Raw genomic sequence first — 13,716 nt, forward strand, 5'->3', positions numbered from 1 at the left:
TCTTGGGGAATCTGGCTGTACTTCCAATGAGATCAAATGCCCAAACAGCCATTTTCCTTTATTCCTTTCTAACTGCAGCCAAAAGAGATATTCAGCCAAGTTGTTTTGAGTCTACTGGTCTGGCAAATGACCAGGTCCACTTAAACACAATTCAAGACACTCTGGGAACTCTGAGACACACTTGGTGCATACAGAATAAAAGATACCACTGTCTACAGTGTCCTCCAGACCGTTAGTTCACCCATGAGGGCTTACTTACAGAAACATATTTTCTTTTTTTACTAAGAATGTGTGGAACTCATACTGTTAGGAAGTTGATACCAAGGTGGTCTTTATGATGTGCCAAAATATCTCAGTGCCTCATCTGAGAAATCTCGAAGCTGGCATTGGAGCTACAGAGTTCTCTATTACCATAGTGTCTTCAAGGGTTTCCTCTGGGCCCAGCAGCATTGCTTGTACTTCAGTACCAAGACCAGATCAGAGTTTCATAACAATTATATAAATTACAATCAACTGTGAACCTTGTAATAGATACCTGGTCTCACCCAAGGAAATATATTTCAATAGGTCTGGAGTGGAGCCTAGCAATTTCAGTTTCAAAAAAAGTCACACGGTGCTTGTGATGCATGGTCTAGTTGATGAGTCTGGTCCTGTTAAATTCAACAAACGTGTGAGTGTCCCATGGAAAGAACATATAAGCTTTAAAAAAATAACAATACAGAGTAGTTCATATTGAGGGCTACATAAATTATAAAGAGAGGTAGGTCAGAGGAGAAAAGACCAACTGATACAAGGAGGAGAGACAGAGAGAAAGAGCAAGAGAGAGCACAAAAGTAAAAAAATGAGAGAAGCCAAGAGCAAGAAAAAAGGAGAGAGAAAAGATGGATATCATGGATGGATGATGGAAAATGGTTGGATATATAAAGGAATTGAGGTGAGAGCCTTGTTTATCACTCTTCACTCTTCTGTTCCTGGGTTCTCAGCCTTAACTGGGCTGGGGTTGTGGGGAGAGGGCTCTATACAGTGGCAAGGCCCGGAACTTTGCATTTGTGAGGGCAGACACTTGGGTGTCTCCTAAATAAAAGTAATATTTACACTGGTGCCAATACACCTTGGAATTCCCTTGGCATCGATGCCTGCCCTAATGGCTTTACCTGGTATTTTGAAATCCTTTCTCTAGTAATGTTCTGCTATTTTGCTGTTTGTCCTATCTCCTCCCAGTATTTGGCTGTTTGTCACCCATGGTGGGGTATATAGCATAATGGAGGCCATCCAACATGGCGTGCCCATAGTGAAGATTTCCCTTTTTGCAGACAAGTTTGAAAACATGGTTCTAGTAGAAGCCAAAAACTTTGGTGTCTCTATCCAGATAAACTAGCTCAAGGAAAAGACTTTGGCTCTCAAAATGAAATAAGTCACAGAAGACAAGAGGTATGCAGCTCTCAGGGTATGTGGCAACTTAGGCTGAAAGATGCATTGCTTACAATACTAAGGGCACAGTTGTGATCTCCTTTATAATAATGGTTGAACCTTCCAGGTTATGGAATAATAAGATGTGTGCAATGATAACAGCTGACTTGTTTCTTCTGAGAGCAAGACTAGCACAATTTAAGTTACATGCTAAGAATAGTTTTCTACCTTAAGGGTTATGAAGATCCAACTATTTATGCAGGGCCTCTTTGAGATCCTTGTAGTAGGATCCTTATAACAGAATTCTAATTGAGGCAGGAGGTTACCTTTCTTTTTTCCAAATGCGCTAAAGTTTTTCCCCCTCTGGACATTTACCCTTGTTCCTCTCTGACATTCTCCTTCTCTTCTCGTCATGTGGGTGGCTCTTTCATGATATTAGCATCTCATCTTCAATGTCATCCTTTTAGAAAGGCCTTCCCTACCCGCCTTAAGTTTTAAGTCATTTCATTCTTCCTTCCCCAAATCATCTACATTATTTCCTTCATAAATCTTATCCCACTCTCTATTCATTCTGTTTATTTATGCTTTTATTGATTGATCACCTGTCTCCAACCACTAAAATGTAAGTTCAATGATGTCAGCAATATGTCTACTTGTTTACATTGTGTTTCTAGTGTCTGGCTCTGGACCATGACACCCAGTAAGTTGTTAAGTATTTATTAGTTGAATAAGTGGAAGTAGGACAGATAACTTCAAAATGTATCTGTATATTGAGAAGATTGTGCTGAGAGAAGAAATTGTGTTGTTTTTTTTTAACACTCAAATAGACTGGATACGGAACCCTAGGATAATGGCGGCTGCTGCCTAAATCTTAATCTCCACCCTTTTCTTTCAAAAAACTATACTTATTCACAAGAAGAGCAAATAATACCACAAAAATACCTTAGCATAGCTAGAAGACAGAAAATACTGCAAATTTTAAGTGACCTGTAAGTGGAGTAAGCACTGAATTCTAGCAGAGCTGTCACTTGAGATCGTGTCCAGAGTCTTGGTGGAGGGTGAGGGGAATCTGGAATAACTGCATGGAGAAGAGAAGAGGGTAGCGGAGGGTCAAAACATGAGCTACAAACACCCCAGACGTAGGAAGTATACCTCTAATGCAAAAATACTGAGAAAGAGACTTTGTTGATCAGAGCACTCACTACTGAAAAGAGACTTGAAAGTGTGTGGGAGCCAAGGGGGAAATATTGGAAAAGCATTGCTCCCAGCGAGAAAAGAGACTAAAAAGGAGTTTGGATATAGCCTTTGGAGACAGAGTAAAATAAATAAGAAGAAAGAGGGGAATATTTAGGGTTTTGCAGGATATCATATAACAGCAATAATAAAAATTCAGGACACGTAACCTCATGTGAAGACACCAAACAAAAAGAAAAGAAGCCATTTATTACACTGACAGAAGAGGGAGCACTTTATTAAGGACTGTTTTTTTTGTGTGTGTGTGAGGAAGATCAGCCCTGTGCTAACATCTGCCAATCCTCCTCTTTTTTTGCTGAGGAAGACTGGCCCTGGGCTAACATCCATGCCCATCTTCCTCCACTTTATGTGGGACGCTGCCACAGCATGGCTTGCCAAGTGGTGTGTCGGTGTGCGCCAGGGTCCAAACCAGCAAACCCCGGGCCGCCGCAGCAGAGTGCACGCACTTAACCGCTTGTGCCACCTGGCCAGCTCCTCAAGGACTCTTATAAACAATTCCATATCCCTAACTTTGTCCTCAAAAGTGAGTAAATCAAATTAATCTACATTCACAAAAAGTTACTCCAAAGTGAACACAATAAATGAGAATCAAAATTTTCAGCTGATGGAAATTTTCCTGCAGAACCCAACCATGAAATGGAAGAAGACTACAATAATAAAATTCCAACCCGAATTAAATATCCTTAAAAATGCATAAAGGAGAATAAAAAAAGGGAATGAGAAATCCAAAAACTAAGAATATTTTTTTAAAAAAGGAAGAAATAAAATGGGTTGATTAAAGTGAAGAAAGAAATAGAAGGAATAGACAAATCTGTCTCAAGAATAAAGAACAAATTACAAAGTATCTAAGGGAGAAGAGAATGAAATGGAAATGTAGCAAGTAACATTGGCAAGAGGTAGTAAGCCAAACAAGAGAATAAAAATAAGAGAAAGTGGCTGAACTGGAAGGCAAGGAAAAAATCACCCATATAATTGGGGTCCCTGGAGAAGACATACAAAATAATTGAACACAACTAATATGTAGAGCTATTATTCAAGAAAATTTTTAAGAAATAAAGGAAATAGTGAATCTACATGTTGGAAGAGCAAAATTGATCCAGAATTGAAAACTCTGAGACATCTGATGTAGTTACTAGGCTTTAAAGATTGTTTAAAAAGCCATCAGGTCAGCTGGGCAAAAAGAAACAAGTTACTTTTGAGGGAATGATATTTAGGCTTGCGTCAACTCAAGAGAAATGCAATATGAAGCTCATAGAACCAAAGTATGAACCAATGATTGTATAGCCAGCCAAACTGCTCTTCAAGTCTCAGAGCCATAGATAAAATTTTTAAACATTCAAGAACTCAGGGAATACTCTACTTTGGAGCTATTCTTGAAGAATCTCCTAGAAGATGAGGTTCATCCCACCAAGATGATTGGGGATGTTGTAGCAAAAAGCTTGATAGTGAGCACTTAATATTAAATTATAGGTCTATAACTAAGACAAAGGAGGAAAAATGATATGTATTGGTTACGTATGGTGAAAAAATAGAAACAAAGCAAATAAAAATTGAGAGGAGAAAGGAGAGGGAAAAGGAAAGTAGAATAAGAACTTATTTTTATATAATGACCAAGTGTGAATCAAAGCATATCGTTAAAAACTTATAGCGAGTAAAAGGTTAAATTAGAAAATATGGGACTGTGGACATTATAAAAGGTATTAAGTAGAAAGATGTCTCCAAGAACAGAAATATAAGCCTTTTTAATTACTAAAAATATAAAATAAAATAATAAAGAATATCTCATCGATAAAGAAAAACACGATAATTATAATGTGACAGAGTGAGACCAAAAAATCAGGCATGTAAATAAATGTGAACAGACTTAATTTGACTATTAGAATAAAAGATGTTTTTTAGTTGATTGACAAAGCAAGACACAACTTTATGTCGTATACGGTAGACACACTTAAAGTGATTAAGCTAGACTAAAATTAATGAATGGCCAAAGGTATGTGAGGAAACTGGAAACAACAAAAAAAGAAGCATTGGATGTAAGCTCTGAACCCTTAAATATGGCAAGAAAACATACTCTTTACTTCTCAAAAGCCACAATTTACAATGAATATATAACATTAAGTAATAGAGAATCAAATACATAACACAGAAACTGTCTTTATAATGCAGATACAGGAGATACAAAGAGAAAAGAAGAGTAAGAGGAAACACATTAATAATAGACAACATTAACATACTGTTCTCAGTACAAGACAGGTTAAGTGAATAAAAATAAGATAAAGACCTATATATCAGTATCAACAAGGTAGATCTTATGAATATATATTGAACTATACATCCTGATGCTCGTGAATACACCTCCTCAAATGCACTTAGGCTATTTTTTAAAAATCATCACATCTTAGGTTACAAAGAAAGTGTGAAGTTCCACAAAGTGGAAGTGTTATAAGCAATACTATCTTACCACCAGGCAGCAAAGCTAGAAATTAATAATAAAATTGAAGAAATTCCTTCTCACCCAGAAATTTAAATAAAACCTACAAATTTCTATTAAATAATTTCTGGGTGAAGGGGAAATATAACCAAAGGGAAGAATTTCTAAAAATTAATTTCAATGAAACACTATATATCAGAATTTATAGCATATATATTTTTAAAAACTGATAAAAATTATACCCTTGAACACATATCAATAAAAATGAAAGAATGAAAATAATGGATTACATTCTCAACACATAAAGCTACCAAAAGAACAACAAAGTAAACTGAAAGAAAGCACAAAGACGGAAATAATAAAGACTGAAACAGAAATGAGGAAGAGTATAGAAAAACAATAGATTTAATTAACAAAGCAAAATTGAAGTTCTATAAAATAGTTAATGTAAGAGACAAACCATTGACTAACCTAATCTAGAAAAAAACATGAGATGCATAAATGTAAAAATAAAGAACTTTAAGGGGTAATAACTATTGAAAAAGAAAAAAAAAATTACAAGAGATTACATTGTATACCTCTATGGAAATAGATTTGGAAACCTGGAGGAAAGAGATAGTTTCCTAGGAAAAAACAATTTACTAAGAAGAGAAAGAAAGCCTAAAAGATCAATCTCTATTGGAAACATAGAAAAAGTTACCAAGGCATTACTTCCCATAACCAGGCCCTGTAGGTTTCACAGAGGGATTCTACCAACCTTCAAAGACCAGATAGTCCCAATGTTGCAATGTTATATAAACTGATCCAGAACATAGGAAATGAAAGAACATTTCCAAGTTCTTTTTATGGACCGAATACGACATTGATATCTAAACCTAATAAAGTTAGCACTAAAAAAGAAAATCAAAAGAAAAAGGAAAAAATAAGAAGAAAGGGGATTGAGTTTCAGCCAAAAGTCTTTAAATGTGAGAAGGAATATTACTTATGCATAGCAAAGAAAAAGTAATGAATAATATATTAGCTAAAGAATCCATATTACATTAGAAAAATGGTAGGATTTATCCAAGTTTGTATTTTTCTAAGAAATGCAAGGATGATTCAATATTAGGAAACTGATTGTTATATACCATATAAATAGACTTAAGGAGAAAAATCATATGATTATCTTCACAGATACTGAAAAAGCCTTTGAAAAATTCAACCTTATTCCTACTTAAAAACAAACTCAAGAAAATAGAAATTGGTGGAAACTTCATTACAATGGTAAAATATATGTGCCTCACTCCTTTAGCTAGACTTTTACTAAGTGGGGAAATACTAGTGGCATTTTCATTAAGATCAGGAAGAGACAAGGATGCCCACTAACACCAATACTATTTAACATTGCCCTGGCAATATTAGCCAATGCAATTAGATGCAAGGAACAATCATAAGTATAAGAATTAAAGATTTTATGATAGTATACCTGGTACGCCCTATAGAATAAAGTAGCAAACTAGCACAAATAATAAAAGAATTTAGTCAGGGAAAAGGATAAAAAATAACCTACAGGAACTTTATATATACCAACAGTAACTGGTTAGAAGACATACTGGTAGAGAAAACCCCGTTTAAATAACAACAAAGTATATAAAATGCTTAAGAGTAAACGTAAGAAAAATGTGCAAAATCTATATGAGGAAAACTTTAAAGAGACTTCTGAAAATACCGAAGTAGACTTGAACAAATGGAAAGGTAGTTCTACTTCTTGAATAGGGTGACTCAGCCATAAAAATATTAGTTCTCTCTACAGCTTTCAGACAGAGGTCAAACTAAAGTGACCATCAATTCTGTATAGAAGAAGAAAGGAACAGAGAAGAACTACTAAAACACTGAGAAAAAAAAAAAAGTTAAAAAATGGCAGTAAGTACATACTTATCAATAGCTACTTTAAACAAAGATTTGAATGTAAGACCTGAAACTGTGAAACTTCTAGAAGAAAACATAGGCAGTACGCTCTTCGACATCGGTCTTAGCAACATCTTTTCAAACACCACGTCTGACCGGGCAAGAGAAACAATAGAAAAAATAAACAAATGGGACTACATCGAACTAAAAAGCTTCTGCACAGCAAAGGAAACCATCAACAAAACGAAAAGACAACCTAACAATTGGGAGAAGATATTTGCAAACCATACTTCTGATAAGGGCTTAATCTCCAAAATATATAAAGAACTCATGCATCTCAACAACAAAAAAACTACCAACCCAATTAAAAAATGGGCAAAAGACCTGCACAGACATTTCTCCAAAGAAGATATACAGATGGCCAACAGACACATGAAAAGATGTTCAAAATCACTAACTATCAGGGAAATGCAAATCAAAACTACAATGAGATATCACCTCATGCCCGTCAGAATGGCTATAATTAACAAGACAAGAAACAACATGTGTTGGAGAGGATGTGGAGAGAAGGGAACTCTCATACACTGCTGGTGGGAGTGCAAACTGGTGCAGCCACTATGGAAAACAGTATGGAGATTCCTCAAAAAATCAAGAATAGAACTACCATATGATCCAGCTATTCCACTGTTGGGTATTTATCCAAAGAACTTGAAAACACCAATTTGTAAAGGTACATGCACCCCTGTGTTCATTGCAGCGTTATTCACAATAGCCAAGACTTGGAAGCAACCTAAGTGCCCATCAAGGGACGAATGGATAAAGAAGATGTGGTATATATACACAATGGAATACTACTCAGCCATAAGAAATGATGAAATCCAACCATTTGTGACAACATGGATGGACATTGAGGGTATAATGCAAAGTGAAATAAGTCAGAGGGAGAAGGTCAAATACCGCATGATTTCCTTCATTAAGTAGTAGATAATAACAACAATAAACAAACACATAGGGACAGAGATTGGATTGGTGGTTACCAGAGGGGAAGGGGGGAGGGAGGAGGGTGAAAGGGATAATTCGGTACATGTGTATGGTGATGGGTTGTAATTAGTATTTGGGTGGTGAACATGATGTAATCTATGCAGAAATAGAAGTACAATGATGTACACCTGAAATTTTTACAATGTTATAAACCAATGTTACTGCAATGAACAAAAAATTTAAAAAAAAATTAGTTCTCTATAAGATAATTTATAAGTTTAATGCAATTCCAATAAAAATAACAAGTTTTTCTTTTCTGGAACTGAGCAGGTTGATAATAATGTTGATATTGAAAAGGAAACACGTAGGAATCAAATAGGAAAACACTGAAAAGGCAGAGGTAAGTCATTGAGTACAGACAGGCTTTTAAATATAAATAGTGCTGGGACAACACTACTGCCAGTCATTTAGAAAAAAGATAATGTTAGATCCATACCTCACTCCATAATCAAAAATAAACGTGAAATGCATCAGAGATCTAAATATGAAAAATACCATATAATACTAAAGAGAGAGAGAGAGGGAGAGACAGAGAAAGAGAGAGATGGGTGAATTTCTTCATAACTTGGGTGCCGGAAAAGATTTTCTAGCTATGACTCAAAAATTCTGATGCAATAAAATAAAGGTTAATAAATTTGACACATTAAAAAGAACTTTTGCATAGACAAAATCATCGTAAACAGAGTTAAAATACAAATGAAAGACTGGGAGAAAAATATTTGCAGCATACATAAACTTTAAAGGGCTAATATCCCAAACATGGAAAGAACTGCTAAAATTGAGGATAAAATAATTAGGGAAAAAATGGACAAAAGCAGTGAATTAATAATTATATAGCTAAGTGTGTACACATTTATAAGCAGAACTTAAATATATAAAAAGATATTTCCTTTCACCTACAAATTGAGAAATGAAAATGAAGACTACATTCAGATACTGTTTATTCCCAATGAAAGTTGCACAAATTACAAGGTTTTACCATGTAATTTGTGGTAAGACTGTGGAAGAAACAATCACTCATACATTGCTATTGCGGAATAAAGTGGTAAAGTGGTACAACCTTTATGGAGGGAATTTGACAATATGTAACAAAAACACATATATGTTTATTAACTCTGTGGCTCAGAATTCCAATTCCAGGAATTTATCCAAAAAATAAACTGCTAATAATTAAAAAATTCATTGGTGCACAGCAAAGGAACAATCAACAAAGTAAAAAGGCAACTTGGAGGATGGAAGAAAACATTTGCAAACCACATATCTGGCAAGGGTTAGTATCCAGAACACATAAAGAACTCCTACAACTCGAACAAAAAAGCAAATAATCCAATTAAAAAATGGGTAAAGAATATGAATAGACATTTCTTCAAATAAAATATACAAATGGCCAACAAGCATATGAAAAGATGCTCAACATCATTAATCATCAGGGAAACGCAAATCAAAACCATGATGAGATATCACCTCATAACTGTTAGGATGGCTATTATCAAACAAGCAAAAAATGACAAGTGTTGGTGATGATGTGAAGAAATTGGAGCCCTAATGCACTGTTGGGGGAAATGTAAAATGGTGCCACCATTATGAAAAACAATATGAAGTTTCTTCAAAAAAATTAAAAATAGAATTACCATTTGATCCATCAATACTTTTTCTGGATATATATCCAAAAGAATTGAAAACAAGATTTTTTTTTTTTTTTTTTTTTTTTGTGAGGAGATCAGCCCTGAGCTAACATCCGCCAATCCTCCTCTTTTTTTGCTGAGGAAGACGGCCCTGGGCTAACATCGGTGCCTATCTTCCTCCACTTTATATGGGACGCCGCCACAGCATGGCTTACCAAGCAGTACTTCGGTGCGCGCCCGGGATCCGAACCAGCGAACCCCGGGCCGCCGCAGCGGAGCACGTGCACTTAACCGCTTGCGCCACCGGGCCGGCCCCTGAAAACAAGATTTTAAAGAAATAGTTGCATATCATTTCCATTGCAGCATTATTCACAGTAACTTAGAGGTGGAGGCAAACTAAATGTCCATTGACAGAGGAATGGATAAAGAAAATGTGGTATACATGTGCAGTGGAATACTATTCAGCCTTAAAAAAAAGAAGGAAACCCCGTCACAAGCTACAACATGGAGGAACCTTAAGGACATTATGCTAAGTGAAACTAGCTAGTCACGAAAAGACAAATACTGCATGATTCCACTTACATGAAGTATCTAGAGTAGTTTCAGAAAAATAAAGTAGAATGATGGTTGCCTGGGGCTGAGGGGAGGGAAAATGAGGAATTGTTCAACAGGTATAGAGTTTCAGTTTTGCAAGATAAAAAGTTCTAGAGATGTCCTGCACAACAATGTGTATATACTTAACACTACTGTAATGTACATGTAAAAGTTTGTCAAACAGGTAGATTTCATGTCATATGTTTTTCACCACAAAAATTCACTTGCACACAATTATTCGTTGTAGCATTGTTTGCAATCACAAAATATTAGAAAGGCCGTACATAAGAACTTGGTTGAATAAATTGTGGTACATCAACACATTGGAGTAATATGCAGCTATAAATAAGAATGAGGAGGAGTGCTATAAAATAATATGGAATGACTTTCAATAGTAAGTAAGAATGAGCAAAGTAAAGAGTAAATCTAGTTGCTCCTTTATTGGTAAGAAAAAAGAAAGTGGGAGGGTGATAAACACTGACATGTATCTGCATTGTTTTGCAAAAAGAAGCACGGGAAGGGACCAGCCTGGTGGCGCAAGTGGTTAAGTGCGTGTGCTCTGCTGCGGTGGCCTGGGGTTCGCCAGTTCGGATCCCGGGCGTGCACCAATGCACTGCCTGGCAAGCCATGCTGTGGCGGCATCCCATATAAAGTGGAGGAAGATGGGCACGGATGTTAGCCCATGGCCAGTCTTCCTCAGCAAAAAGAGGAGGATTGGCAGATGTTAGCTCAGGGCCGATCTTCCTCACACACACACACACACAAAACAAGCAGGGGAAGAGTAAACCAGAGAATAATGTGATAGGTTATCTATGAGAGTGTTGTTGGAATAGGGTACAAGGGATAGGAAGGGGTGACAGGTCCATGGGTTTACCTTTCTATATAGTCGGCTTTTGGAAACATGGTGGTGTTTTATATACCAATATATATACTTAAATAAAAAACAATGGGAGGGATCTTGAAAATGGAATGCAAACAGAAACAAATGAACTCAAAACGCTTTTTCAAATGAATAGCATAACCACACTGTAGTGGAAAAAAAGAAAAAGAATTAACACAATTAACTGTTGAACACAGTCCTTTGACCATATATATCCACAGTCTAAAGACAAAAGGAACTGCAAACAAAACTTGTTGTCTATGGAGTGGGTTTGTTTTTCACAGTCGTGTGGGTTAGGGGATCTGAACCTACTTTCTGTGCATTGTAGGACTGAGCAAATGAGAAAATGTATTGATATTAAAAACCAGGTGTCTTACTTTTGGAAAAGAGAATTACAAATGTGGGAAGGGGGAGATCAGAACAACTCCTGTGATGTATTGAATTGAAGATATCAGTAAAAATTCATGATTTTTTATAACTAAATAATAGAAATAGCTATAGTGTCTACAGGTAGAGAAATAGATATGGAATCTTGACATTCACATCTATAACTATATATTTTCTAGCTTTATCCACTGAGGGTATTACAAACAGTGGTGCTTTGTTAGCAATGAGCACTCCTAGCAACCATATGGGTATCTTTTGGTCTAGTAGATCATAAACTCCATGAAGGCAGGAACTGACTTAGGCACATCTTTACATTTTAGCACTAACTCGGATTCTGTAACACAAGAATCTTTATAAAATTGAACGGTTTATAGGCACCCAGCTGGTAAATTTCAGAGCCAGATTATAATTGCCTGGAAACCAACCTTCTGTGTCTAGCCTAAGATGCTGAGAACCTACCTTCTAATGTTGCCCCCACTCCTCAGTCTCTGCCAACAGGTACAAATCCACAGCGATGGCCACCAGCATCATCAGGCGCTCCCACCCTCTCACCCCCACCCATTGCCTAGTGGGCTGGACCAACCACATCTTCCAGACAGGGAGTGCGGGGCACCTCGAGCCCCACGCCTTCCAGCAGCTGTGGCGTGAACTGTACCTTCTTGAAGTCTTCTTGCTCCTGCAGGGGATCACCGTTGGCACCGTGTGGCTCTGTGGGAAGATGCTGGGTGTGGTGGCCAGGTGGCTGTGTGGGGCCAGAACGCTGAAGAAGGCCTGATGCCAAATGCAGCACTGGGGGGCTGTATTTGGGGGATCACCATTTCCTGGGAACCTCTCACCAGTTCTAGGACCCATGTTCTCCATATCATATCCACTTGCTAATTTTGCTACAAATTCCTACTCCTTGGCTTCTTTCTATGATCATATTTCTTTACTCAGCGCTTGTGGCCTTCTTCATTTGCCAGTCAGCAAGGGCTATTCTGCCCTGGGTCATTTGGACCAGTGATCCTCAGAGTTTAAGCCTTGAAGCCCTTCCTTATCATACCAGGCTCTGAGCCTGAATGACTCCAGCCTCCACGACCAGTATCTTCTGAGCCTCTTTCCCTCACTCCTGCCTCCACCACTTGTCATGGAATAACACCTAAGATGGGCACTTCCTGAATTCTTTCATTTTCTATTTTCTTCTCCTGCAAACTCTAAAAGCTAAGGAAGCTACATATATCCCTTTGATCAGGAGAGTAAAGGTTTTCACAGAGTTATGTTCCCTTCTCCTCCCAGAAAGATATTTCTGTCCAGAATTCTGTCACCTGGCTCCTCAAGGCTATAGGGAAGCTGGGAAAATCTCTGCATTGGCAGCTGGAGAGAACAAAGAGAGCTAGAAGTGAGTTTTGGATTAACAAATGTGTAGTGTCTGAGGCAGATGGCAAATGGCTAAAAACCCTCCACAATGCTTGACCTGTCAAAGCAGAATATTAGTGTTCTGATGTTTTGTTCTGGTCTATATTTATACACCAAAGCAGCTAGCAAGCTTGGACATGATGGAAAAGAAAACTTTTTGTGTCTTGGTTACAGTCTTTGGCGGGGCCTGAGGAAGCACTTGGCCCAGAGTTGGCCTCAATGACTTTCTAAGTGCGATGGGGACCACAGGCAGGGAGAGGGAGGGGATGATCTCCATCATAGAGCCCCAGCCCTCAATCCTGTGTTGATAAGGGGGAATGGAATTGTGGCTGTTGATTTCAAGGACAGCACAGAGAGGCTGTGTGCTGTCCCTCAGGGACTATTGCCACAAACCAGTGGACCCTAAGCCTTAAGTGATATAGGAAGGTCATGCAATTGGATGTTCTGTGAAAATGTGATTTTCAATTGGATTCTCTTTTTAATTAGCGTGGCGCTGAAATCTTTTGCACAAAAACTTTGTATTAGTGACCAGGGGGTAAGTATCAACATCAAAATGTTCCCACATGTGTAGGAGAATGGGGACTTTGGACTTCTTAATAGGTACTAGAATTAACCTGAGCATTCATGCATAGTGTTCCCTTATTAACCCTACCACACTCTTTGTCAACCTCCTCCCCTTTGTCTGGCATTAAGGGTTATAAAATGCTGGAGTAGGTGTCAGGATGGAGGAAATGGAGCATGCCACGGGGACTTTGCTCCCTGCTTGGTCCTCACAAACTACATGTAAATCAATGCCATACACACTACGAAGA

At 37.5% G+C, this 13,716-nt stretch overlaps 1 pseudogene; it reads left to right on the top strand.

Moving 5' to 3' along the window:
• Positions 1-12,284, top strand: part of LOC131419244 (UDP-glucuronosyltransferase 3A1-like) — a 33,542-nt pseudogene extending 21,258 nt beyond the window's left edge.
• The last annotated feature ends 1,432 nt before the right edge of the window (positions 12,285-13,716 follow it).

Source organism: Diceros bicornis, chromosome 20 (genome assembly GCF_020826845.1).
Source record: "Diceros bicornis minor isolate mBicDic1 chromosome 20, mDicBic1.mat.cur, whole genome shotgun sequence".
NCBI lineage: Eukaryota > Metazoa > Chordata > Mammalia > Perissodactyla > Rhinocerotidae > Diceros > Diceros bicornis.